At 43.3% G+C, this 27,972-nt stretch overlaps 1 long non-coding RNA gene across 1 annotated transcript; it reads right to left on the bottom strand.

The window, feature by feature from the left end:
• Nucleotides 1-868: 868 nt before the first annotated feature.
• On the bottom strand, nucleotides 869-21,828 carry LOC130358036 (uncharacterized). Its single transcript, XR_008889380.1, has 3 exons — nucleotides 21,311-21,828; nucleotides 6,101-6,226; nucleotides 869-1,743 (listed from the first exon to the last, which is right to left on the bottom strand). It is a non-coding gene; the product is annotated as an uncharacterized LOC130358036 (long non-coding RNA).
• Between the last annotated feature and the right edge of the window lie 6,144 nt (nucleotides 21,829-27,972).

Below are 27,972 nucleotides of genomic sequence, written 5' to 3'. Positions count from 1 at the left end.
ACACAGGGTCTGACCAATGGGACCCCCGAGATCTCCTGCATGGGACCCCAGCTCTTCCCAGGAACGGTGCATGTCCACCCCCGCACGACCGACACACTCCTTCTATGTTTCTCTTTAGGAGAGTCGAAGATAGACAAACACTGTATCTCTGGCCTTTCCATTGAGATACATTAAGGAGGACGCCGGGGGGGGGGGGGGGGGTGAGTATATCTGTGTATATATTTATGACTGGACCTCACAGGCTTCCATATTTGGCAGACAGGAGGCCATCAGCTATGGGTGACTGAGGGGTGGCAGTGTGTGTAGAAGGTGACAATGACAGTATGGGCATAGAAAGTGGCAATGGGCAGGTCCTATTAGAACAGTTGGAGTCTGGTATGGGTGGGGTATATTGGTATGGGTGTTGCATACCTTATGGGAGAGAAGCCTAGGGGCCCCCTTGGTAGGTCTCGCAGAGAGGTCCCATAATGTATTGTTACGCCACTTGATAAAATGACATTAAATATACCGAGTGTCTGGTTAGGAGAAACAAATATAAAGCACCTCACAGAGAGTAGCGCCATTTTAATAAACCTTACAGAAAAATCCCTTAGGTAACAGTCATGCAGAATATGTTTAAAAGCTTTTTGGATTTCAGCCAATCAGAGAGCAGCACTGGCCAACTAGAACTCCCAGGAGGTAACAGTGTGGTGAGCTTGGGGGGATGTAGGGTAGGTAGGGTGTAGCTGTACAGTGATGAAAGGGTGTTGGATTAACCCTTAACTGTCGTGACTCCAGGGTGCGGGTTCTTCCTTTATAAGTATATGTCCTACCGCCACCCGTCCCAGGAACGATAGGGAGGAATAAAGGATTGTCCACAACAGGAGAGTAAACTTTAAATAACTTTACTGCAACTTCTTATGCAGGTTAACAGGAGTAACAGTCTTTACAGAGGAGCGACTTTAAGTTCCTCACAGTTGGTTGGGACCTAGTAGGAAAATAAGCTCTGAGGCGTGCGTTACGCTGTTCCACTGAATTTAGGGTTTGGTTTTAGGTTCAGTAGCCACGTAGATTTAGGATGGAGTTTAGATGGTTTTGTATTCGGTTGAAGCTAGCAGGCTTCAGGCATAGATTTGTCTTGCAGGTATACACGGAGCTTCTCTCTCTCTGCAAGTCCGGAACCCAAGAGAGATGTTACTGCTTTGCAGTACAGGAACCAAGAGATTGATGATTGGGTAACAGCGCCCTTATATGGCAAGGGAGCAGGCTCATAGCTTATTGGTTCCACCAACTGTCAGTCCTTTCACAAAGCATTGTGGTACATCATGTGACCCACTCATGTGACCTGGAAGGTCCTTAAGCTTAACCTAACAGTAGGCTAAATAGTCATGTGACCTCAGGTCCTGGAAGTACTATACATATCTATAAATTATATACATCAAACACATAAAATTAAAGAAGGAAGAGGTGACAAGCAGTTATCCCACTAGGAGGATCCTACTGGTATGCAGGAACTCTGACTTTGGGGACTTAGCACATAAGGTACGGTACAAGGTACGGGACTAGAACACCACAACAGTGTGTCATACATGTGATATCATAACTATTGTCCACCAGAGAGCAGCACTGAGCAGAAATAACACTCATTCTTCATCAGTGAGGGGCCGATGCTGGAGGAACCCGGGAATGCAGATCCATACACATGACTGGTAGGTATAACATTGTTGTGTCCAGAAGGTCATTAATGCAGTTTGATGTACATTTCTGTAATAAACATGAAAATAATCTTTCTTTTGTTTTCCTATATTAGATGCAGTATTTCCAGGATGTGGAGTCGCATTTTTGGACCTACAGCAAGAAGTTGGATAAAGACATAACCACTCAAATCACGCACATACACAGACACATTTGCCCAAATTCTAGAGGTAACCTCCTTTAGTATGCCCAGAGGAAGGGCCATACAGTAGCCATGGATTCCCTACAGGTTTCCTCCCCTCTGGAGGTTTTTCCTGTCCTGAGTATTAGTTACTGTACACTCTTTGTGAGTGATGGGAGGTTACAAAAAAAAAACCTACACAAACATTTAAATAAATAATAAATAAAGTTCCCCCTTTTTTTTTATTTATTTTTTTTGATTTGTTCAACTCATTTATTTTATTTCTGTGTGAAAAAATAATGTTAGCAAAATGTGGATGACATGAGTTATTTATTTTTTATTTTTTAAGTGTCTGAAGCTGCTCTCCTGTGTGATCTGCACAATTCAATGCGGAGAGAGGCAGCCGATGTCGGGTGGTACAGTTGCCGAGGCAACCATAGGACACCCAGCAAGTTCCGTGCTTTTCTGGTGACTCATGCAGGGAACTTGCTGGGGGTTGTACAGTAGCAAAAGATCAACTTTTAGGTACGTACACTGGCCCTTAAAGGGGTACAATGGTGGAAAACTATTTTTTTTACAATCAACTGGTACACAGAAAATTAAAGAAATTGGTAAAATACTTCAGAATATAATACAAACATTTTAAAATCTTAATCCTCCCAGTGCTTATCAGCTGCTGTATGCTCCACAGGAAGTTGTATTTATTTTTTAATTTCTTTTCTGTCTGACCACAGTGCTCTCTGCTGACACATCTGTCCATGTCAGGATCTTTCGACAGCAGAAACAAATCCCCATAGCAAACCTATCCTTCTTTTCACTCTGTCAAGCTGTTTACCGGAGGTATGCAGAAGCAGAAGACCACTGCTTAAACAATGGTCTTTTGCTTCGGTGCTGCGACTGCCGTACAAATATGGTGGTGTTTTTCTTCCTTATCAGTATGGTGGTGTTTTTATTTCATATTAGTATGGTGGTGTTATCCAGTCATGTGGTAGTAATGAAAGTGTTAATGGTGGGGGAGATTTGTCAAAACCTGTCCAGAGAAAAATTGCTGAGTTGCCCATAGCAACCAATCAGATCGCAAGCACGTTAGCTGCTTAGAGCAGACCAGGGGTGGGGGAAGGGGGTGGTAACAGCTGGAGACACAAAATAGGTCGGGTCACCGGTGTATCCGCAACGTAAAATATGATGCGGATCTGTTATGTCTGACCCTACCCTTAAAGGGATTCTTACATGCAGATAAATATTTCTGGTGTACAAGCATTTTTGAGATATAAATACTGTGATACCTTTTTAAAAGACCACTGTTTTGAAAAGAACACCCCCTTACTAGGCAAGACTTTCTGTAACAGTTCTAAATTTATTATGCACTAGCTGAGTACCCGGCTTTGCCCGGTTTTTCCTTCCTAATCCTTGTTGGGAAGGAAAATAAACCAAGGAGGAAGCTTTTGACTTCATATCCCGTCCTCATATATTGTTGTCATATCCCAACCCCATATCCCGACCTCCTCTCCTGACCTTCTCTCCCGTCCTCCTATCTCGACCTCCTATCCCGACCTCATATCTCGACCTCCTATCTTGACCTCCTATCTCTTCCTCCTATCTCGACCTCCTATCCCATCCTCCTATCCCGTCCTCCTATCCTGACATTCTATCACGACCTCCTATCTCAACCTCCTATCCCGTCCTCCTACTTCGACCTCCTATCCCGTCGTCATATCCCGTCCTCCTATCCCGACCTCCTATCCCGTCCTCCTATCTCGAACTCCTATCTCGACCTTCTATCCCCACCTGCTATCTTGACCTCCTATCCCGACCTCATATCCCATCCTCCTATCTCGACCTCATATCCCAACCCGTAATATGTGTACCAGGTACTGAAATATCTCCAGCCGTACGGAAGTTATGTGGGAACATACATTTCCCATTGATTTGCATGGGACTTTAAACAAAAACCCTGACCCTCACAAATTGGGGTAGTTAAGGGTTAAATTAACTGTCCTATATTTTAAGTGGACATATAAGTAACATGTGACCAAGTAATATCGAAATATCTCCAGCCGTTTGGAAGTTATGCAGTAAAATATATTTCCCATTGACTTGTATGGGACTTTAAACAAAAACCCTGTCCCCTGGCAAATGGGGGTGAGTAAGGGTTAAATCACCTATCCTATGTTTGTTGTTGACATATAAGTAACATGTGTGCCAAGTTTCATGTTAATATCTTTAGCCGTTTGGACATGATGCTGGAACATACACACATAGATACATATATATATACACACATACATACATACATACACGCATACATACACACACACACACATTAGGGGAGATTTATTAAAACCTGTCCAGAGGAAGAGTTGCTGAGTTGCCCATAGCAACCAATCAGATCCCTTCTTTCATTGTTCAGAGGCCTTTTCAAAAATGAAAGAAGCGATCTGATTGGTTGCTATGGGCAACTCAGCATCTCTTCCTCTGGACAGGTTTTGATAAATCTCCCACTTTGAGTTTTATATATATGGATTACATGAGAAGACCATCTCTCTAGAAAACCTTTTTTTTCTTTTTGTGCGATTTCTATCATCATCTAAGTTTCACTATACTTACTAATTCCTCTGTTTTGCCCCATTGTCCTTGGTTACAACCATCCTAGGGCATCCACTGAGATGGTCACACATGCTCAGTTCAACTGCATATTGCTCATTAGTCTTTACTGATTATACAATCAAGGGGGGTTGTGGGAAAGTGTGTGCTCTGTTTCCTGGCAACAGCAGGGTCCATCGAGACTTCAAGCGAGTTTTCGCGCATGAAATACACACCCTCTTCTTTGTTTGGCAGCGTATCTGCTGCTGCGTATTAATCATCTGTTTGTGTGTCCTTTGTTTTAATTAAAGCAGTGACTCCTGCAAATTCAATAAGTAACACTGCGGATATTAACCCCTTAAGGACCAAGCGTTTTTCAGTTTTTGCACTTTCGTTTTTCCTCCTTACATTTTAAAAATCATAACCCTTTCAATTTTGCACTTAAAAATCGATATTATGGCTTTTTTTTTTTTTTTTTAGCTCCACCAATTCTACTAAGTAATTTTACCCAAAAATCTTACCCAAAATTGAAGAAAAAACGCCGTTTTGTAACTTTTGGGGGCTTCCGTTTCTACAAAGTAAATTTTTCAGTAAAATGACACCTTATCTTTATTCTGTAGGTCCATACGATTAATATGATACCCTTTGTCGTACTTCTGGAAAAAATCATAACTACATGCAGGAAAATTTATATGTTTAAAATATTCATTTTCTGACCCATATAACTTTTTTATTTTTCTGCGTACAGGGTGGTATGAGGGCTCACTTTTTGCGCCATGATCTGAAGTTTTTACTGGTACCTTTTTTGTTTTGATCTGACTTTTTGATTGCTTTTTATAAATTTCTTTATGGTATAAAAAGTGACCAAAAATACGCAATTTTGGACTTTGGATTTTTTTTGCGCGTACGCCATTGACCGTGCTGTTTAACAATATATTTTTATGGTTCGGACATTTACACACGCGGCGATACCACTTATGTTTGTTTTTATTTACACACTTTTTTTTTAAATGGGAAAAGGGGGGTGATTCTGATTTTTATTAGGGAAGGGGTTAAATCACACTTATTATCTTTTTTATTTTTTTATGCAGTGTTCTAGCTCCCTCTAGAGGCTATAATACTGCTTACATTGATTGCAGGCACTGTTCAATGCATTGCCATAGGACTGCATTGATCAGTGTTTTCTGCGCTTGATTGCTCAAGCCTGGATTTTAGGCTTGGAGCAATCAAACGCTGATCAGACAGCCTGGAAGAAACTAAGACTGTTAACCCTGTTAACAGTCCTCTGAGCTGTTCGGGACACCACGATTTCACCACGGTGGTCCCAAACAGCTCCGCTCAGCTAACCGGCAGTGTATTCTCCTGTTATAGACGCTGCGATCAACTATGATCGCGGCGTCTAAAGGGTTAACAGGGTTCTCCAGCATAAGGTGATTTTAGCACGTACCTGGCAGGCAGTAATGGACATGCTTAGGAAGGATCTGCGCTTGTCTTGGGCTAAATGGCTATGCTGTGAGATTACCATAACACTGTGGCTAGCTTTTTGTGAACTTGTATTTCCTGTTTTCAGTTTTGTTGTTTGCCTACAAATCCCATGATTTAATTTTCCTCCCTCCCACACATCAGCCACCCCACCCATTGAAACATAAATGAGCTGCAGACCTGTGGTTTTCAATCAGGGTGCCTCCAGCTGTTGCTTTACTTGCAGATTGCTCTCTCCACCCATTGAAGCAGACAGGCTCCCTGTCATCAGCTCACTAGTGAGTCAGGTCTCAACCGCATTGCAAGCTGGGAAAAATCAGAGACAGCAGTCATTTTGTATGCTGTTCAAAAAAAATATTGTGGTGAAAATTACATAAGAACTGTGAAAAAAAAAAATTCACACACAGGTACAGACACTATATTATGAACTACACTAACTTTACAGCCCCTGTAGCATAGTCAAATAAAAAAATTCCTGGTATACCCCTTTAATAGTGGAACTCAGTCCGATCGGCGATGTTCAGTATTAGCTACGGGTCCCGGTTGCTGATAGCAAACGGGACCCCACAGATATGAAGAGCGCTCAGCTTCTGAGCGCGCACCACAGATCGGGAGTCGGCCACGGACATAAATATGGGTCCATGGTCGTTAAGGGGTTAAGTGCCAAGGATTTTGCTGGCACTGACATCCGTATTTCAAAGTCAAATACACTGTGGAAGCGCTACATGAGACCCTACTTTAAGGAAACACAGAGTTTTTCATTAAAAATAGGGAAGATTGTGATATTGTCTTCTATATTATTGTTGATAATAATAATAAATATAATATTTACTCTACTGAATTATTGGTGGAAGAGAATAAAGTTTGCAAAGTTAAACTTACATAATACAAAAAGATTAATGTTACAATGTTGCCACCCACTGGTCACTCTTTGGTAAGGCAGGATTTATATCTCTAATATTATGTTAGGCTGGGTTCACACATTTTATTTTATAGTATTTTGTTCAATATTTTGAGTGGATCCTACACTGAAAAAAACTATAATGGAAGGATTTGCAAACTTTTCTATGTTTTGTACCCACTCCAATATACCAAAATACTGGGGGAGATTTATCAAAACCTGTGTAGAGGAAGGCATCTGAAAAATGAAAGAAGCGATTTGATTGGTTGCTATGGTCAACTTTTCCTCTGCACAGGTTTTGATAAATCTCCCCCACTTTGTGTGAACCCAGCCTCAGGTCATGTTCACACGTAGAATGTGCAGAAAACAGGCAGATATTCCACACATTTGCACGATTCGGCAGGCACTAGGAGCACTCAGAATTGCGCCATCTCATAGATGTCAATGCATTTCCTAGCGAAATCCCCAAAAGTCTATTCTTTCTGCAGATGCCGGAATAGTTGGCTGAAGTTATGATACCCACAAAACAGTTTTGTGGGTGTGATTTAGCCATGGTTTCCTAGGTGCATAATTTATGAACAGATATATGATGTGCGACTTTTGTGAAATGGCCACTCTTGCTAGTGTGATGTCCCAGTACGGGATATGATCCTACAGTCCTGTCTGGTTGAGTCCCTGTACGTCCTCAGGGCTCACCTGCAGTGTTTCCCCCATAATGTGTATAAGTTATATATTAGGGGTAAAGGACCTTTGATATGGTCACATGATTGTTAGTCACATGATAAGGGTTGTCACATGTTCAAGTCATATGTTTTGTTACCCAGAGAGCACCAGGTGACCCACAGCTAGCCTATGGGCTCCTTGCTCAGTCCCCCTTTAGAAGAGGGGGAGGTACTACAATCTCTCTCTCTTTTCTCTCTTCCATCACACTTTCTGCTGAGATCAAGTCCAGTCCAGACGTCTCAGAGCCAGTGTCCAGCACATCTGGAGGCCTCAAGCCTAAATTGCAGCCATGGATTTGTAAGTCAAGTCATCTTTGTCTGCTGTCACTATCTTCAGTCAACTGAAATCAGTTATAGTCAGCGTGGCCGTACTAGAGTCAGTCAATTCACTGCAAGTCCCAGCAAGCTGCGAGGTCCCTCGTGTTACTGGTCCTCTCTCTGGGAACCTTACTACCTTGTAAAGACTGTTATACCTGTTCAACTTCAGTAAAGCTACCGTTAACCTTAACCTGGCCTTGGACTATTATTTACCCCTGCCTAACCTAGGAGTAACGGGATTACCTTTGGGTGGTTACATAGGCAAACCATGCCCTGGCATCACGAACACTTAGGGGTTAACACCATCTACCCCTGGGCAACATCATCTGCCCCTACACCTCACATCGTACCCCCGTGGCTCTCCACTTTATCTTTTGGCGTCACAAACAGGATATGGGTGTGTGCCATAGCCATAAAGCCACAAGTCCTCCCCCCTAGTCTGAGTCTGAACTGTGTCCAAGTAAAATCGCATGCCGATGCGAAAAATGTTGCGGCAGAAAAGTGTACGGGACTTTGTTACTGGAATGTGTTTTACTAAAGGTGCTGGTGAAATAGTCGGGGAGGTGAAAAGGAGTCCATTATCTGTTGTTGAAAGCAACTTTGAATTCGTGAACATTATGTGCAAGATCCGTAATGAAGCAGCAATATTACATGCCAAAATGTCTGCCGTTGTACCTAAAAGCGGAATGGAGGAGCCCGCCGCTGGTCAGCGTCCCGCCCCTGGACGTGGAAGTCATGTCGCTGTGTCCATGCCAGTGGAACACTGAAGTGGAACACTGAAGATCCGCCTCCTGTTGCCGGGGGGACCGGAAGTCAGTGCTGCCCTGATGACATGTTTTCGTCCGGCGGCCATTTTACTGGAGCCCATTGCCGAGGGGACAAAAACAGGATGTTCCCTGGGCGCAGCCGTATTGCAAATCCAGGTGGCTGTGCCCAGCGCCTCTAATTCTGTCCAGGTACCCGCTGCAGCGCTGGCTCTGCAGACACCAACGATCGCAAGTGAGACACAGATCGCAAGTAAGCCGTAGATACCAATGCTCGCAAGTCAGTCTCCGATACCGGTGGTGAGTCACATTAACCCCTTAGTGCCCAGCAGTGTTCCCCATGGAGGGGGTCCAGTCTCGTGGTCCTAGGTATATATCACAGTCTAGAGAGCAGTCTGACCGAAGAGGTTGGAATGGAAGAGTACCTACATAAAAGAAATGTACTATTTGTGTACTCGTGTACAGTAACTGTACCAAACTTGGTCGTAAGACTAACTGACTTCTGTGTGCAAGCACAATCATTTGTTGTTCCAGGTTTACAAGCAACGTTCAAGCACAGTGCCTGACGAACTAGTCAAGAAAGTTTTGTGGTAACCAATACTGTAAGTGTTTTACCCGTTTTCATTCTCAGGAACTATTGGACTATTATTTACCCCTGCCTAACCTAGGAGGAACTGGATTACTTTCAGGTGGTTACATAGACAAACCATGCCCTGGAGTCATGTACACTTAGAGGTTAACACCATCTACCCCTGGGCAACACCATCTGCCCCTACACCTCACATCGCACCCCCATGGCTCACCACACTAGGACCAGGTGCAGGCTGCTGTGTCTGGCTGTTACGCCTAGCGCTCCGGGTCCCCGCTCCTCCCCGGAGCGCTCACGGCGTCTCTCTCCCTGCAGCGCCCCGGTCAGTCCCGCTGACCGGGAGCGCTACACTGACATGGCCGTCGGGGATGCGATTCGCACAGCGGGACGCGCCCGCTCGCGAATCGCATCCCATGTCACTTACCCGTCCCGGGTCCCTCCTGTCATGTGCTGGCGCGCGCGTCTCCGCTCTCTAGGGCGCGCGCGCGCCAGCTCTCTGGGACTTAAAGGGCCAGTGCACCAATGATTGGTGCCTGGCCCAATTAGCTTAATTGGCTTCCACCTGCTCCCTGGCTATATCTGCTCACTGCCCCTGCACTCCCTTGCCGGATCTTGTTGCCTTGTGCCAGTGAAAGCGTTTAGTGTTGTCCAAGCCTGTGTTACCTGAACTTTTGCTATCCATCTTGACTACATACCTTGCCGCCTGCCCCGACCTTCTGCTACGTCTGACCTTGCCTCTGCCTAGTCCTTCTGTACCACGCCTTCTCAGCAGTCAGCGAGGTTGAGCCGTTGCTAGTGGATACGACCTGGTTGCTACTGCCGCAGCAAGACCATCCCGCTTTGCGGCGGGCTCTGGTGAACACCAGTAGCCTCTTAGAACCGGTCCACCAGCACGGTCCACGCCAATCCCTCGCTGACACAGAGGATCCACTACCAGTAAGCCGAATCGTGACACTGGCGCACATTAGTACGATGCACAAGTAAAGAAAGACAAAAGTATCACATTCAAATTAATGACCCCCACGGTATTTTAGGGTATGTTCCCACAATACAGATCTCCTGCAAATTTGCCTCAGCAGAGCACCCCAGTAGAAAATCTATACAAAACATAAAAATTATAATTCATTGCAGACAAGTTACAGAAAATCTGCAGAATATCTATATATATGGCTATGCAGCGCTTTCTACATCTTTTCAAGATTCTGGATTGGATATCTTTTAGACAACTCTAAGGCAATGTTCACATGCGGAATTCCACTGCAGAGATTCTGCAGCAGCAGAGTTCCATTGAATCCAATGGGATTCTGCTGGGCTGTGCACACGGCAGAATGTTTCTGGCACAAAAATTCCGATTCCGGAGTCCGCATGGATTGCATTGACATCTATGATATGGTGCATTCCCGTGCAGCCACCATGTCATAAGAGCGCCCGCAGAATATCCGCACAGAGATTTTCCGTGCAGACATTCTGGCGTGTGAACATAGCCTAAAGGTATCAGTATGGCTGGTGATACATAGATGATGCTAGTAATGTTTTCTCACATAGTGATCATATTTGGAAGAAGGCCGAATTAAAAAGACATTAGACCAACACAAATATAATAAATGTCTTCATTAAGTGGGTCCAGAAACAAATACAGTGGGGCAAAAAAGTATTTAGTCACCAGTTCTCCCACTTAAAAAGATGAGAGAGGTCTGTAATTTTCATCATAGGTATACCTCAACTATGAGAGACAGAATGGGGGGAAAGAATACAGGAAATCACATTGTAGGATTTCAAATTCATTAATTGGTAAATTCCTTGGTAAAATAAGTATTTGGTCACCTACAAACAAGCAAGATTTCTGGCTCTCACAGACCTGTAACTTCTTCTTTATGGTCTACTCACATGTACAGTATTCTGCGCAGATTTGAAGCGCTGATTTGATGAGCAGGATTTTCTGCTGCAGATTTCAATGTAAAATGAATGACTGAACACAGCTTGAAATCCTGTGCATCAAATCTGCACATCAAATCTGCGCAGAATACAGTACATGTGAATAGACCCTTACGAGTATTAATGGCACCTGTTTGAACTTGTTATCAGTATAAAAGACACCTGTCCACAACCTCAAACAGTCACACTCCAAACCCCCCTATGGGCAAGACCAGAGAGCTGTCGAAGGACACCAGCTTGTTGTAAAGGAATCAACTGTGGGAGCAATTATTAGAAAATGAAAGACATACAAGACCACTGATAATCTCCCTCGATCTGGGGCTTCACGCAAGATCTCACCCCGTGGTGTCAAAATGATCACAAGAACAGTGAGCAAATATCCCAGAACCACACGGGGGGACCTAGTGAATGACCTGCAGAGAGCTGGGACCAAAGTAACAAAGGCTACCGTCAGTAATACACTACGCCGCCAGGGACTCAAATCATGCAGTGCCAGACATGTCCCCCTGCTTAAGCCAGTACATGTCAGGGCCCGTCTGATGTTTGCTAGAGAGCATTTGGTTGATCCAGAAGAGGATTGGGAGAATGTCATATGGTTAGATGAAACCAAAGTAGAACTTTTTAGTTTAAAACTCAACTCATCATGTTTGGAGGAGAAGAAATGCTGAGTTGCATCCAAAGAACACCATACCTACTATGAAGCATGGAAACATCATGCTTTGGGGCTGTTTTTCTGCTAAGGGACCAGGATGACTGATCCGTGTAAATGGGGCCATGTATGGTGAGATTTTGAGTTGAAAACCTCCTTCCATCAGCAAGGGCATTGAAGATGAAACGTGGCTGGGTCTTTCAGCATGACAATGATCCCAAACATACCGCCCGGACAACGAAGGAGTGGCTTCGTAAGAAGCATTTCAAGATCCTAGAGTGGCCTAGCCAGTCTCCAGATCTCACCCCCATAGAAAACCTTTGGAGGGAGTTGAAAGTCTGTGCTGCCCAGCGACAGCCCCAAAACATCACTGCTCTAGAGGAGATCTGCATGGAGGGATGGGCCAAAATATCAGCAGAAGTGTGTGAAAACCTTGTGAAGACTTACAGAAAATGTTTGACCTCTGTCATTGCCAACAAAGGGTATATAACAAAGTATTACGATGAAGTTTTCTTATTGACCATTTACTTATATTCCACAATAGTTTTCAAATAAATTCTTAAAAAATCAGACAATGTGATTTTATGGATTTTTTTCCCCATTATGTCTCACATAGTTGAGGTATACCTATGAAGAAAATTACAGGCCTCTCTCATCTTTTTAAGTGGGAGAACTTGCACAATTGGTGGCTGACTAAATACTTTTTTGCCCCACTGTATATATGAACCTGTGTTTAATGTTTAACCTCTTGGGGACTCAGGGCGTACCTGTACGTCCTGGTCCCGCTCGGTCCTGGCATCTAACAGTAGCTGGTACCCAGTGATGCGCGCTATTAACCCTTTAGACGCGGCGTTCAAAGTTGCCGCTTCTAAACTGTAAAAAGGTATTCCCGGCAGCTCAGTCATGCTGATCAGGACTACTGCAGTGAAACAGCGATGTCCCAATCAGCTAGGACGTGAGCTGAGGGTCCGTTACTATGGGGCGCTATAACATTGTTAAAAAAAAGTGTAAAAAAAGAGTTAATAAATGTGATTTAACCCCTTCCCTAACAAAAGTTAAAATCACCCCCTTTTCCCTTAAAAAAAAAAAGAAAAAAATGTAAATAAAAATAAATATAGACATATGTGGTATTGCCACCTGCATAAATGTCCAAACTATAAGAATATATCATTAATTACACCGCACGGTCAATGGCGTATGCATATAAAAATTCCAAAGTCCAAAATAGAGTATTTTTTTTTATCACTTTTTATACCATAACATTTTTTATAAAAAGTGATCAAAAAGTCCAATCAAAACAAAAATGGTACCGGTAAAAACTTCAGATCACGGCTCAAAAAATTTGCACTCATACCGCCCCGTATACAGAAATACTTATATAACCCAATATAAGTAGGGTATCATTTCAATCGTATGGACCTACAGAATAAAGATAAAGGCCCTCATTTACTATTGATCACCCGACATGTTTTGTCGGGTTGTGCGCCAAATTCTGTTGCATTGTGCCAGAAAATCTGTCTGCGCCAGAATTTGCGCCAGAATTGTAAAAACCCAGACTAACTCTCCGTTTTGCTAAGAAAACCCTAAAAGGGGCGTGGTCGCCGAAAAAAGGGTGTGGTCTCCAAAAAGGGGCGTGTTCCCGACATTTCCACAAAAACCCAACATATTTACTAAGGTTTCCACAGAAAATGTGGTGGATTTCAGCTGAGGAAACCCTACAGGTCATAGCATGTGTAAAAAAAGCAAAGTGTAGGGAAAGTGGAAAATGTAGGGAAACCTTAGTAAATACTGTGGAAAATAAATTGTAGGAAATTAAAACCCACAAAGAAACCTACACAACCCTCTTAGTAAATAAGGTCCAAAGTGTCATTAATTTTTACTGAAAAATATACCGCGTAGAAACGGAAGCCCCCAAAAGTTACACATTTTTTCCTTCAATTTCGTCGCACAATGATTTTTTTTTTGGGTTTCGCTGTAGATTTTTGGGTATAATGACTGATGACATTACAAAGTAGAATTGGTGGTACAAAAAATAAGCCATCATTTGGGTCTGTAGGTGCAAAATTGAAAGTATTATGATTTTTAAAATGTGAGGAGGAAAAAACGAAAGTGCAAAAACGGAAAAACCCTGAGTCCCCAAGGGGCTAAAGAAACACCAAGGTAGATGAGATTTTAAAAATCTCATTTCATGCTGCAGAAAAAAATCCACATGGAAATAGACCTGTGGAGCTCACGCCAGTTACTAGCTTGGAAGTAGCGTAGATTTCCACATGGCCAGCAACTGTAGTGGTAGATTTATTGTGAGGCCCACACTGAAGCTGCTGAATCTAATGGCAGAAGGATTTTATTAAATTACCTCCCCCCCCCCCCCCCCCCCCTAGCTTTATGAGGATAGAAAGTTGATCCAAAGATTTATTCTGATGCCATATTTGAGTCGAGAAGGAATTTTTCCTCTGTCATGGGGAAATTGGGATCAGCTTCATGGTGGAGGGGGGGGGGGGGCCTTCCTCTGAATCAACACAGTTGGGTTTTAGGTTGAACTCGATGGACTCTTGTCTTTTTTCAACCCTACAAACTATGCACAATTTGGTGTGTGCAGCATTTCGGTCTTTTGGAGATAAACCCTAACTTCAATTGATTTCAACCAAGAAGTGATCCGACATGCATAGCCATCTCTTATGGAAATCATCACAAGGGCCCCACTCTTGTGGATTTATGAACTCCCAAATTCCACAAAAATTACCATCTGAACCTCATATCATAGGACTGTAGGAAAAGCATTGCAGCTGCTGTAGCTGTAGCATTACAGCAATACTGATGACCATGGGAATATAGTAGATCTCAAGAGCATCTGAAGATAATAATGTACCTGAACAACGTACCTTAATTTTAACAATTCTGGAGTAGAGAATTCTACCTTGTGTTTGTAAATGAAAAGATCTAATATAGTAAAACTGGCAAAGGCAAAAACTTAATATGTGGTTAAAAGCTACAATATACTTTTTCTCCCTAAAGAATAAGAAGGAATAGGGACTGGCCTCCTATCTTACACGCTTAATTGGGTAATACAGCATTTATAAATGTATCCCATATCTGGGCCGCCACCTGCGATCTCAAGAATGGGCCCCGAATCTTCCCCCTGCATGAAGCGCTCGTGTATATATAGAGAACATGCCAACCCTTCCATCCATGATGTGGAGAGATTCGTGGCCCCGTTCTGAAGATCACAATCTGCCCCCCCCCCCAGCAACCAGACATTTATCCAGTATCCTATGGAGAGGGGAAACGTTTTGTAAATGCTGGAGTACCCGTTTAGCTACTGTGCAGAACTTGTACTTGTAGATGCCATTACTGGGGGTATACAGACGCTGTACTGGTATATACCATTACTGGGGGTACCAATAGACAAGAGGGAAAGCGCTCCTAGTGTGATAACGTTAAATGCAATATAATGTATAGAAGCAAAACTGCTCACCAAAGGGAGTTGTACTGCGACCAAGTACAACTATGGTGTAGGCTGGACGTTAACCCTCGACGGGTGAAGTTAGGCAGCCGTTCCTGGCAACACAGGTAAAGCACTCACAAGAGGATCCCTCCAAGGAACAGCACAGGAATAAAACCGGTGCTCTCAGGCTGATGAAGCTGGTTATCCAGCGAAACGCGTTGCATGCCGGGAAATAAAGAACATTTTGCAATTGAAGTCTGTGAGCGCTGGTTTGATTTCTGTCCTGTTCCTTGGAGGGATCCTCTTGTGAGTGTATTACTGGGGGTACACAGACACCGTACTTGTATATACCATTACTGGGGGTACACACACACTGTACTTGTATATACCATTACTGGGGGTACACACACTGTACTTGTATATACCATTACTGGGGGTACACACACACTGTACTTGTATATACCATTACTGGGGGTACACACACTGTACTTGTATATACCATTACTGGGGGTACACACACTGTACTTGTATATACCATTACTGGGGGTACACAGACACTGTGCTTGTATATACCATTACTGGGGGTACACAGACACTGTGCTTGTATATACCATTACTGGGGGTACACAGACACTGTACTTGTATATACCATTACTAGGGGTACACACACTGTACTTGTATATACCATTACTGGGGGTACACAGACACTGTACTTGTATGTACCATTACTGGGGGTACACACACTGTACTTGTATATACCATTACTAGTGGTACACACACTGTACTTGTATATACCATTACTGGATTACTGGGGGTACACAGACACCGTGCTTGTATATACCATTACTGAGGGTACACAGACACCGTGCTTGTATATACCATTACTGTGGGTACACAGACGCTGTACTTGTATATACCATTACTGGGGGTACACAGACACTGTGCTTGTATATACCATTACTGGGGGTACACAGACACTGTGCTTGTATATACCATTACTGGGGGTACACAGACACTGTGTTGTATATACCATTACTGGGGGTACACAGACGCTGTACTTGTATATACAATTACTGGGGGTACACAGACACTGTACTTGTATATACCATTACTGGGGGTACACACACTGTACTTGTATATACAATTACTGGGGGTACACAGACACTGTACTTGTATATACAATTACTGGGGGTACACAGACACTGTGCTTGTATATACCATTACTGGGGGTACACAGACACTGTGCTTGTATATACCATTACTGGGGGTACACAGACACTGTGCTTGTATATACCATTACTGGGGGTACACAGACACTGTACTTGTATATACCATTACTGGGGGTACACACACACTGTACTTGTATATACAATTACTGGGGGTACACAGACACTGTGCTTGTATATACCATTACTGGGGGTACACAGACACTGTGCTTGTATATACCATTACTGGGGGTACACAGACACTGTGCTTGTATATACCATTACTGGGGGTACACAGACACTGTGCTTGTATATACCATTACTGGGGATACACAGACACTGTACTTGTATATACCATTACTGGGGGTACACAGACACTGTACTTGTATATACCATTACTGGGGGTACACAGACACTGTACTTGTATATACCATTACTGGGGGTACACAGACACTGTACTTGTATATACCATTACTGGGGGTACACAGACACTGTACTTGTATATACCATTACTGGGGGGTACACAGACACTGTACTTGTATATACCATTACTGGGGGTACACACACTGTACTTGCATATACCATTACTGGGGGTACACACACTGTACTTGTATAAACCATTACTGGGGGTACACACAATGTACTTGTATATACCATTACTGGGGGTACACAGACACTGTACTTGTATATACCCTTACTGGGGGTACACAGACACTGTACTTGTATATACCATTACTGGGGTACACAGACACCGTGCTTGTATATACCATTACTGGGGGTACACAGATGCTGTACTTGTATAAACCATTACTGGGGGTACACACAATGTACTTGTATATACCATTACTGGGGGTACACAGACACCGTGCTTGTATATACCATTACTGGGGGTACACAGACACTGTACTTGTATATACCATTACTGGGGGTACACAGACACTGTACTTGTATATACCATTACTGGGGGTACACAGACACTGTGCTTGTATATACCATTACTGGGGGTACACAGACACTGTGTTGTATATACCATTACTGGGGGTACACAGACGCTGTACTTGTATATACAATTACTGGGGGTACACAGACACTGTACTTGTATATACCATTACTGGGGGTACACACACTGTACTTGTATATACAATTACTGGGGGTACACAGACACTGTACTTGTATATACAATTACTGGGGGTACACAGACACTGTGCTTGTGTATACCATTACTGGGGGTACACAGACACTGTGCTTGTATATACCATTACTGGGGGTACACAGACACTGTGCTTGTATATACCATTACTGGGGGTACACAGACACTGTACTTGTATATACCATTACTGGGGGTACACACACACTGTACTTGTATATACAATTACTGGGGGTACACAGACACTGTGCTTGTATATACCATTACTGGGGGTACACAGACACTGTGCTTGTATATACCATTACTGGGGGTACACAGACACTGTACTTGTATATACCATTACTGGGGGTACACAGACACTGTACTTGTATATACCATTACTGGGGGTACACAGACACTGTACTTGTATATACCATTACTGGGGGTACACAGACACTGTACTTGTATATACCATTACTGGGGGTACACAGACACTGTACTTGTATATACCATTACTGGGGGGTACACAGACACTGTACTTGTATATACCATTACTGGGGGGTACACAGACACTGTACTTGTATATACCATTACTGGGGGTACACAGACACTGTACTTGTATATACCATTACTGGGGGGTACACAGACACTGTACTTGTATATACCATTACTGGGGGTACACACACTGTACTTGCATATACCATTACTGGGGGTACACACACTGTACTTGTATAAACCATTACTGGGGGTACACACAATGTACTTGTATATACCATTACTGGGGGTACACAGACACTGTACTTGTATATACCCTTACTGGGGGTACACAGACACTGTACTTGTATATACCATTACTGGGGTACACAGACACCGTGCTTGTATATACCATTACTGGGGGTACACAGACGCTGTACTTGTATAAACCATTACTGGGGGTACACACAATGTACTTGTATATACCATTACTGGGGGTACACAGACACCGTGCTTGTATATACCATTACTGGGGGTACACAGACACTGTACTTGTATATACCATTACTGGGGGTACACAGACACTGTACTTGTATATACCATTACTGGGGGTACACAGACACTGTGCTTGTATATACCATTACTGGGGGTACACAGACACTGTGTTGTATATACCATTACTGGGGGTACACAGACGCTGTACTTGTATATACAATTACTGGGGGTACACAGACACTGTACTTGTATATACCATTACTGGGGGTACACACACTGTACTTGTATATACAATTACTGGGGGTACACAGACACTGTACTTGTATATACAATTACTGGGGGTACACAGACACTGTGCTTGTGTATACCATTACTGGGGGTACACAGACACTGTGCTTGTATATACCATTACTGGGGGTACACAGACACTGTGCTTGTATATACCATTACTGGGGGTACACAGACACTGTACTTGTATATACCATTACTGGGGGTACACACACACTGTACTTGTATATACAATTACTGGGGGTACACAGACACTGTGCTTGTATATACCATTACTGGGGGTACACAGACACTGTGCTTGTATATACCATTACTGGGGGTACACAGACACTGTGCTTGTATATACCATTACTGGGGGTACACAGACACTGTGCTTGTATATACCATTACTGGGGGTACACAGACACTGTACTTGTATATACCATTACTGGGGGTACACAGACACTGTACTTGTATATACCATTACTGGGGGTACACAGACACTGTACTTGTATATACCATTACTGGGGGTACACAGACACTGTACTTGTATATACCATTACTGGGGGTACACAGACACTGTACTTGTATATACCATTACTGGGGGGTACACAGACACTGTACTTGTATATACCATTACTGGGGGGTACACACACTGTACTTGTATATACCATTACTGGGGGTGCACACACTGTACTTGTATATACCATTACTTAGGGTGCACAGATTGCAGTCAAATCCAAACTATGGTGCCCTAGGGACCCAAGGCCTTCTCCACATAATGCACCAGTGTTATAAAAGGCAAAAGCATATAATATGTATAAAGTGGGGGTACACTTTCCTCAAGTCTGGGCTCGATTATCACCAATAAATGGGTGTATATAAAATATATGTAAGAAATTATCTAGATCCAGTGAATTAATTTAAAACAATTTATTATTACAACGATAGTGCTTGTGGTGTCCTTTGTAGGGCCCTTACATCGGACTCACCACAATAAGCAAGATATTGAATGTATATTTATAATATTCATACAATGAAATAAAATAAAATAGACATATAATATTCAGGGTAAAAAAGTGCGGTATCCCAGTGTGGCAAATACCAGCACTTTTTTACCTTGAATATTATATGTCTATTTCATTTTGTGTGAATATTTTATACATTCACTACCTTGCTAATAGTGGTGAGTCCGATGTAAGGTCCCTACAAAGGACACCACAAGCACTATCATTGTAATAATAAATTGTTTTACATTAATTCCCTGGATCTACATCATTTCTTACATATATTTTATATACACCCATTTATTGGTGATAATCAAGCCCAGACTTGAGGAAAGTGTACCCCCACTTTATACATTGTTCGCAGGTTGTATGGGATACACAACCTTTTTCACATTAGTACTCGTCTGGCAGTAATACTATCGTCCCTATTGTCGGGTTGCAGTTACCTATACACGTTAAAAGAATATAATAGGTGAAGGGTCCAGTTTTATACCTCACATTCTGCAGCACTCACCATCACGGCTCAATGTCCCTCTCAGCCTCTCTTTAGGGTGTATTCACATGCACAATATTTGATGCACCGGACTTGAAGCTGCAGATTTTATGCTGCAGAGTCCAATGTAAACTAAATGACTGAACACAGTCACAGTCAGTATATCCTGTGCATGAAATATGCGCAGGATACTATACGTGCGAGTAGACCCTTAGTACAGGATCTGCTGCATATTTTTGCTGCATATTTTTTGCAGCTGATTTTGCTACCCATTAACTTCAATGGGTAGCGAAATTAGCTGCAGAAAATATGCAGCGTATCCTGTACGGGTGAACGTACCCTAAAAGTGAATTTTAATTCTTAAAGGGGTACTCCGGTGAAAACCTTTTTTCTTTTAAATCAACTGGTGGCAGAAAGTTAAACATATTTGTAAATTACTTCTCTTAAAAAATCTTAATCCTTCCTGTACTTATTAGCTGCTGAATACTACAGAGGAAATTCTTTTCTTTTTGGAATGCTCTCTGATGACATCACGAGCACAGTTCTCTCTGCTAACGTTATTATAATAATAATAATGCTTTATTTATTGTTGTCCTTAGTGAGATTTGAACCCAAGTCCCCAGCACTGCAAGGCAGCAGTGCTAACCACTGAGCCACTGAGCCACCATGGTGCCCTTAGCATGCATCTGCTATGCATGGTTGCTAAAATGGACAGAGATGTCAGCAGAGAGCACTGTGCTCGTGATGTCATCAGTGTTCCAAAAAGAAAGGAATTTTCCTCTGTAGCATTCAGCAGCTAATAAGTACTGGAAGGATTAAGGTTTTTTAATAGAAGTAATTTACAAATATGTTTAACTTTCTGCCACCAGTTGATTTAAAAGAAAAAAGGTTTTCAACCTTATTCACTTTTACGTAACATCTCGATGCCACTGCTGCAAAAAACAAAAGGCCCTAAATTCTACAAACCGTCCAAAGTAATTGATATAATGTTTATATTCACCTGCTCTGCTGCAGAAGACTCTATTTTTTCCTTTCCCCTTCTTGTCTCTTTAATATGCTTCCTTATCTCACAACTGCAGTGAAAGCTTTCGGCAATAGCGTTCTGCATTGTTGAAGTCACCACACCCAAGAGCGACTGCCAGATATCATTATGTACCAAGTACCTGCGAGGCTGGATTTCTTACTGGGATAAACTCATAAAAGCATGAAGGTTACTGGCTGACCTAAATTGTATATATACGGTACGAGCTACAGGAACCTTAGGCAGATCGTGGCTCGGGCACACAATGCCTTCTATACTATTGTCTGGGGAAAAACAGACAGAACTTTTACACAAGAAGTGATTTCTCATACAAGGGCCAGAGATGTATAATTGTTTGCGCTGTTTTCCAAGTGTGGCATTAGGACATCGCTGTTATTACAGATTTATCATGTTGTTACTAGACAGATTGTCAGTTCAGGAATCTAGGCGGGCTGGATGCTAAAGCGGGTGCATTCCCATCATGATTTTACCATCCTACTTCTTCTCACGATTTTTAGGCTGCATTCACATCACGATTTCTCCAATTTCTCCATCCGACCTGAGTACACGATTTTTATAACTTAAAATCATATGAAATCGTATATAAAGTCGGATCCATTGACCTCCATTAAAAAATCGGATGCATTACACACATCCGATTTGATCCGCATCCGATTTCACACGATTTTTGTTCAGGTCTGAAATCGTAGTCAACCCCGATTTCAGACCCGAACAAAAATCATGTGAAATCGGATGCGGATCAAATCGGATGTGTGTAATGGATCCGATTTTTTAATGGAGGTCAATGGATCAGACTTTATATACGATTTCAAGTTATAAAAATCGTGTACTCAGGTCGGATGGAGAAATCGTGATGTGAATGCAGCCTTAACGTTGAAATCGTACAAATCTGCATGTCAAGTCGTATCTATTGACTTCCATTCATTAATGATAGACAACAAATGCGTCAGTTTTGATCCGCATCCGATTTTGCACGATTTAAGATCGGAGGTAAAATCGTGTCCGATTTTTTTAATTATTGATGTCTATGTAAATCGCATGGAATCGTGTGACTGTGCGATTCTATCAGATTAATCGCACGTGATTTTCAAAACTCATAAACTTAACTTTATTGCCATTGGCATACATATTCATTTTAAAAACAGGATCAGATTTTGATTGAAAATCGGATGGAATTTTCATCTGTACGATTTTTGGATACGATTTTAAAATCGGATAGCATAGAAATTTTCACATATGATTGTATACGATTTTTTTGCAATCCGTTTTTCGTCCGATAATCGGATGGTTAAATCGTGATGTGAACCTAGCCTAAGTCTTGTCAGAGCGGCATTACCAAATATTTCCTACTTCACAGTGACTGGCAGCCAATGGGGGTGGCAAACTTGGCAATTGCCCTAGGCTCCCGTTTCTTAGGGGCATTTAGTCATTGTATGGTGGTATTATGTGGAGAAATGCATAGCAGTGTGAGGACTATAGGTAGGATTATTTGCAGTAGTGTAGTGATGTATTTTTTAGGCCAATGTTTTCCAAACAGTGTGCCTCCAGCTGTTGCAAAACTACAATTCCCAGCATGCCCGGACAGCCTTTGGCTGTCCGGGCATGCTGGGAGTTGTAGTTTTGCAACAGCTGGAGGCACACTGTTTGGAAGCCGGGGAGCTGGGCAGCAGATTGCAGCTCAAGTCTGTTCATTCAGAGCGACCATCGCACGGAGCGGTGGTCGACAAGCTCCCTTTATGTATCTCTATGGGAAAGCTGTAGATACAATGCGCGTGTATATTTGGCTTTCCCATAGAGATACATAGAGGGCGCGTGTTCACCACAGCTTCGTGAGGTGGTCGACATTAATCGGGATAGCAGGGTGCCAGGCAGGAGATCACGGGGGTCCCAGGGTCGGACCCCCTGCTATCAGACACTTAGGGGGAGATTCATCAAAACTTGTGCAGAGGAAAGTTTGACCAGTTGCCCATAGCAACCAATCAGATCGCTTCTTTCAGTTTTCAGTGGCCTTTTCAAAAATGAAAGAAGCGATCTGATTGGTTGCTACAGGCAACTGGTCAATTTTTCCTCTGTACAAGTTTTGATGAATCTCCTCATTCCCTATACTGTGGATAGGGGGATAAGAACGTATATACAAAAGTTCCCCTTGAAGAAGGTCATGCTTTTATCTAGATGAGATATTCGGTTTCATCAGAGAGCCACCTCCTTGGAAGACCAATTTCCTATGTAATTTTGGGTTGTCATCTCAAAGAGGTTTTACTGTGTGAAACCGGGGAAGGGGGTAGGCACTGTTACCTTAAAAATAATAGGGATTCCTGTTGTGTATTAGATCATGTGTATCCATGTTTCACAATTACAGAGTAATACAGAGGTGAGGGATTTTTGGGGGACAGTTAGGAATGCTCTGGTCTATGACCAGTACCATGTAACATTAAAGGGGTATTCCAGGAAAAAAAACTTATATCAACTGGCTCCAGAAAGTTAAACAGATTTGTAAATTACTTCTATTAAAAAATCTTAATCCTTCCAATAATTATCAGCTGCTGAAGTTAAGTTGTTCTTTTCTGTCCGGCTACAGTGCTCTCTACTGACATCTCTGCTTGTCTTGGGAACTGCACAGAGTAGAAGAGGTTTGCTATGGGGATTTGCTTCTACTCTGGACAGTTCCCAAGACAGGTGTCATCAGAGAGCACTTAGACAGAAAATAACAACTTAACTTCAGCAGCTCATAAGTACTGAAAGGATTAAGATTTTTTAATAGAATTAATTTACAAATCTGGAGTTGATATATATATATATCTCAACTCCAGATTTGTAAAATAATTCTATTAGAAAATCTTAATCCTTTCAGTACTTATGAGCTGCTGAAGTTAAGTTTTTCTTTTATATATAAAAAAGTTTTTTCCTGGATAACCCCCTTTAATTAGTAGTATTCTGCACTGATTCCATAGAAAATTATCATACAGGGTCTCTCTGTTGTTGGTGTCTGCCCTTGGGTACGTTACTGTGATATCATAATAGCGTTTCAGTCAGATTAGCTCCTGTGACACAAGAGGGTATAAGCCAAGCACTTTGCTCCCATGTTCCTATAACATTATAAGCGAGTTACTGCTGTGACATCACAACTGTTTCGGTCAAATAAGCTAAGATAACATCATAATTGGGTTTCAGTTCAGTGAGCTGCTGTGACATCATAACTGTGTCCCTGTGAGGTAAGTTGCCTTGACATCACAAGTGATTTCCAGTCAGGTAAGCTATAGTGACATCACAACTGTTTCTGTCAGATGACTGCTGTGACATAACTTATTGAGTTAAAGAGGCTTTCCAATCTCAGTAAGTTATCCCCTATCCTGTGCATAACTGGCAGATCAGTAAGGTCCAATTCCTGGGACACTGATCTAGAGAATGGGAGAAAATTGTCCCTGAAATGATTAGCAACACGCAATATATGGTAAAGCCTCCATCCCCGATGTACCCGGGGGACATTCCTGTCTGCAGGGATAGTGAGGATATGAAGTTTAAACTTTCCGCTGCCGGCCCCGTAAGTAGTCCCCCTGGGCAGGGAGCTATACTTACCTAGTGCTGCTGCTTCGGACTTAGCGACACCCCCTCAGCATGATTGACAGCCTACGTCTCAGCTCTGCTCCAAAACACTTTGGAATACTGGATTTGTATCTTAAAAGGGGTACTCCACTGGAAAACATTTTTTTTAATCAACTGGTGCCAAAAAAGTTATATACATTTGTAAATTACTTCTATAAAAAAAATCTTAATCCTTCCAGTACTTATTAACTGCTGTTATGATCCACAGGAAGTTCTTTTCTTTTTGGATTTAGTTTCTGTCTGACCACAGTGCTTTCTGATGACACCTCTGTCCATTTTAGGAACTGTCCAGAGCAAGATAGGTTTTCTATGGGGATTTGCTCCTACTCTGGACAGTTCCTAAAATGGACAGAGGTGTCAGCAGAAAGTACTGTGGTCAGATAGAAAGGAAATTCAAAAAGAAAATAACTTCCTGTGGATCATAACAGCAGTTGATAAGTACTGGTTCGATTAAGATTTTCTAATAGAAATAATTTACAAATCTATTTAACTTTCTGACCCCAGTTGATTTGGAAAAATATATAAATGTTTTCCAGTGAAGTGCCCCCTTAAGGGCGCTCTTACACGCAGCACTACCGGCTTAGACTAGCCCTTGTATTAATAATTGGACTTAAGCAAGGGCGTCACCTGGATTTTTACTGCTTTAAAAGGGGTACCCTTTAAACAGATTTGTAAATTACATCTATTCAAAAATATTAATCCTTCAAGTACTACAGAGGAAATTCTTTTCTTTTTGGATTTCTTTTCTGTCTGACCACAGTGCTCTTTGCTGACACTTCTGTCCATGTCAGGAACTGTCCAGAGCAGGAGAAAATCCCCATAGCAAACCTCTTCTGGTCTGGACAGTTCCTGACATGGACTGAAGTGTCAGCAAAGAGCACTGTGGTCAGACAGAAAAGAAATCCAAAAAGAAAAGAATTTCCTGTAGAAAGTATACAGCTACTAAGTACTGGAAGTATTAATATTTTTTAATAGAAGTGATTTACAAATCTGGTACCAGTTCATAAAAATAAAAAAATAAAAAAAAAAGTGTTCCGCAATGAGGACAAGCAGGGCTGTGTGCACTGAGGACAAGCAGGGCTGTGTGCACTGAGGGCAAGCAGGGCTGTGTGCACTGAGGGCAAGCAGGGCTGTGTGCACTGAGGGCAAGCAGGGCTGTGTGCACTGAGGGCAAGCAGGGCTGTGTGCACTGAGGGCAAGCAGGGCTGTGTGCACTGAGGGCAAGCAGGGCTGTGTGCACTGAGGGCAAGCAGGGCTGTGTGCACTGAGGGCAAGCAGGGCTGTGTGCACTGAGGGCAAGCAGGGCTGTGTGCACTGAGGGCAAGCAGGGCTGTGTGCACTGAGGGCAAGCAGGGCTGTGTGCACTGAGGGCAAGCAGGGCTGTGTGCACTGAGGGCAAGCAGGGCTGTGTGCACTGAGGGCAAGCAGGGCTGTGTGCACTGAGGGCAAGCAGGGCTGTGTGCACTGAGGGCAAGCAGGGCTGTGTGCACTGAGGGCAAGCAGGGCTGTGTGCACTGAGGGCAAGCAGGGCTGTGTGCACTGAGGGCAAGCAGGGCTGTGTGCACTGAGGGCAAGCAGGGCTGTGTGCACTGAGGGCAAGCAGGGCTGTGTGCACTGAGGGCAAGCAGGGCTGTGTGCACTGAGGGCAAGCAGGGCTGTGTGCACTGAGGGCAAGCAGGGCTGTGTGCACTGAGGGCAAGCAGGGCTGTGTGCACTGAGGGCAAGCAGGGCTGTGTGCACTGAGGGCAAGCAGGGCTGTGTGCACTGAGGGCAAGCAGGGCTGTGTGAACTGAGGGCAAGCAGGGCTGTGTGCACTGAGGGCAAGCAGGGCTGTGTGCACTGAGGGCAAGCAGGGCTGTGTGCACTGAGGGCAAGCAGGGCTGTGTGCACTGAGGGCAAGCAGGGCTGTGTGCACTGAGGACAAGCAGGGCTGTGTGCACTGAGGACAAGCAGGGCTGTGTGCACTGAGGACAAGCAGGGCTGTGTGCACTGAGGACAAGCAGGGCTGTGTGCACTGAGGACAAGCAGGGCTGTGTGCACTGAGGACAAGCAGGGCTGTGTGCACTGAGGACAAGCAGGGCTGTGTGCACTGAGGACAAGCAGGGCTGTGTGCACTGAGGACAAGCAGGACTCTGTTCACTGAGGACAAGCAGAACTCTGTACACTGAGGACAAGCAGGACTCTGTACACTGAGGACAAGCAGGACTCTGTACACTGAGGACAAGCAGGACTCTGTACACTGAGGACAAGCAGGACTCTGTACACTGAGGACAAGCAGGACTCTGTACACTGAGGACAAGCAGGACTCTGTACACTGAGGACAAGCAGGACTCTGTACACTGAGGACAAGCAGGACTCTGTATTACTGAGGACAAGCAGGACTCTGTACACTGAGGACAAGCAGGACTCTGTACACTGAGGACAAGCAGGACTCTGTACACTGAGGACAAGCAGGACTCTGTACACTGAGGACAAGCAGGACTCTGTACACTGAGGACAAGCGGGACTCTGTACACTGAGGACAAGCGGGACTCTCTACACTGAGGACAAGCGGGACTCTCTACACTGAGGACAAGCGGGACTCTGTACAGTGAGGACAAGCGGGGCTCTGTGCACTGAGGACAAGCGAGGCTCTGTGCACTGAGGACAAGCGGGGCTCTGTGTACTGAGGACAAGCGGGGATCTGTACACTGATGACAAGCAGGGCTCTGTACACTGAGGACAAGCGGGGCTTTGTGCACTGAGGACAGGCAGGGCTTTGTGCACTGAGGACAGGCAGGGCTGTGTGTAAGAGTGTCCTAGGTGGATGTGAGATATTGATGCCAGTAATCGTCTCATGAAGGCTTTACCAAATCTATATAAAGAGATTGAGGCTCAGAGTCATGAATATTGGATATACTTGGATTTATTGATTTAGATAATAGTATAAATATACATGTGTCTTTTGACTAACAGGGCTCTTGTGGGTCAACAGAAACACAATAATAGATATTTAATAAATGGTTAATACATAAAAT

This window comes from Hyla sarda, chromosome 2 (genome assembly GCF_029499605.1).
Source record: "Hyla sarda isolate aHylSar1 chromosome 2, aHylSar1.hap1, whole genome shotgun sequence".
Lineage (NCBI taxonomy): Eukaryota > Metazoa > Chordata > Amphibia > Anura > Hylidae > Hyla > Hyla sarda.
Note: the sequence above shows the minus strand (reverse complement) of the source record. Positions and strands in the feature narration are given on the sequence as shown.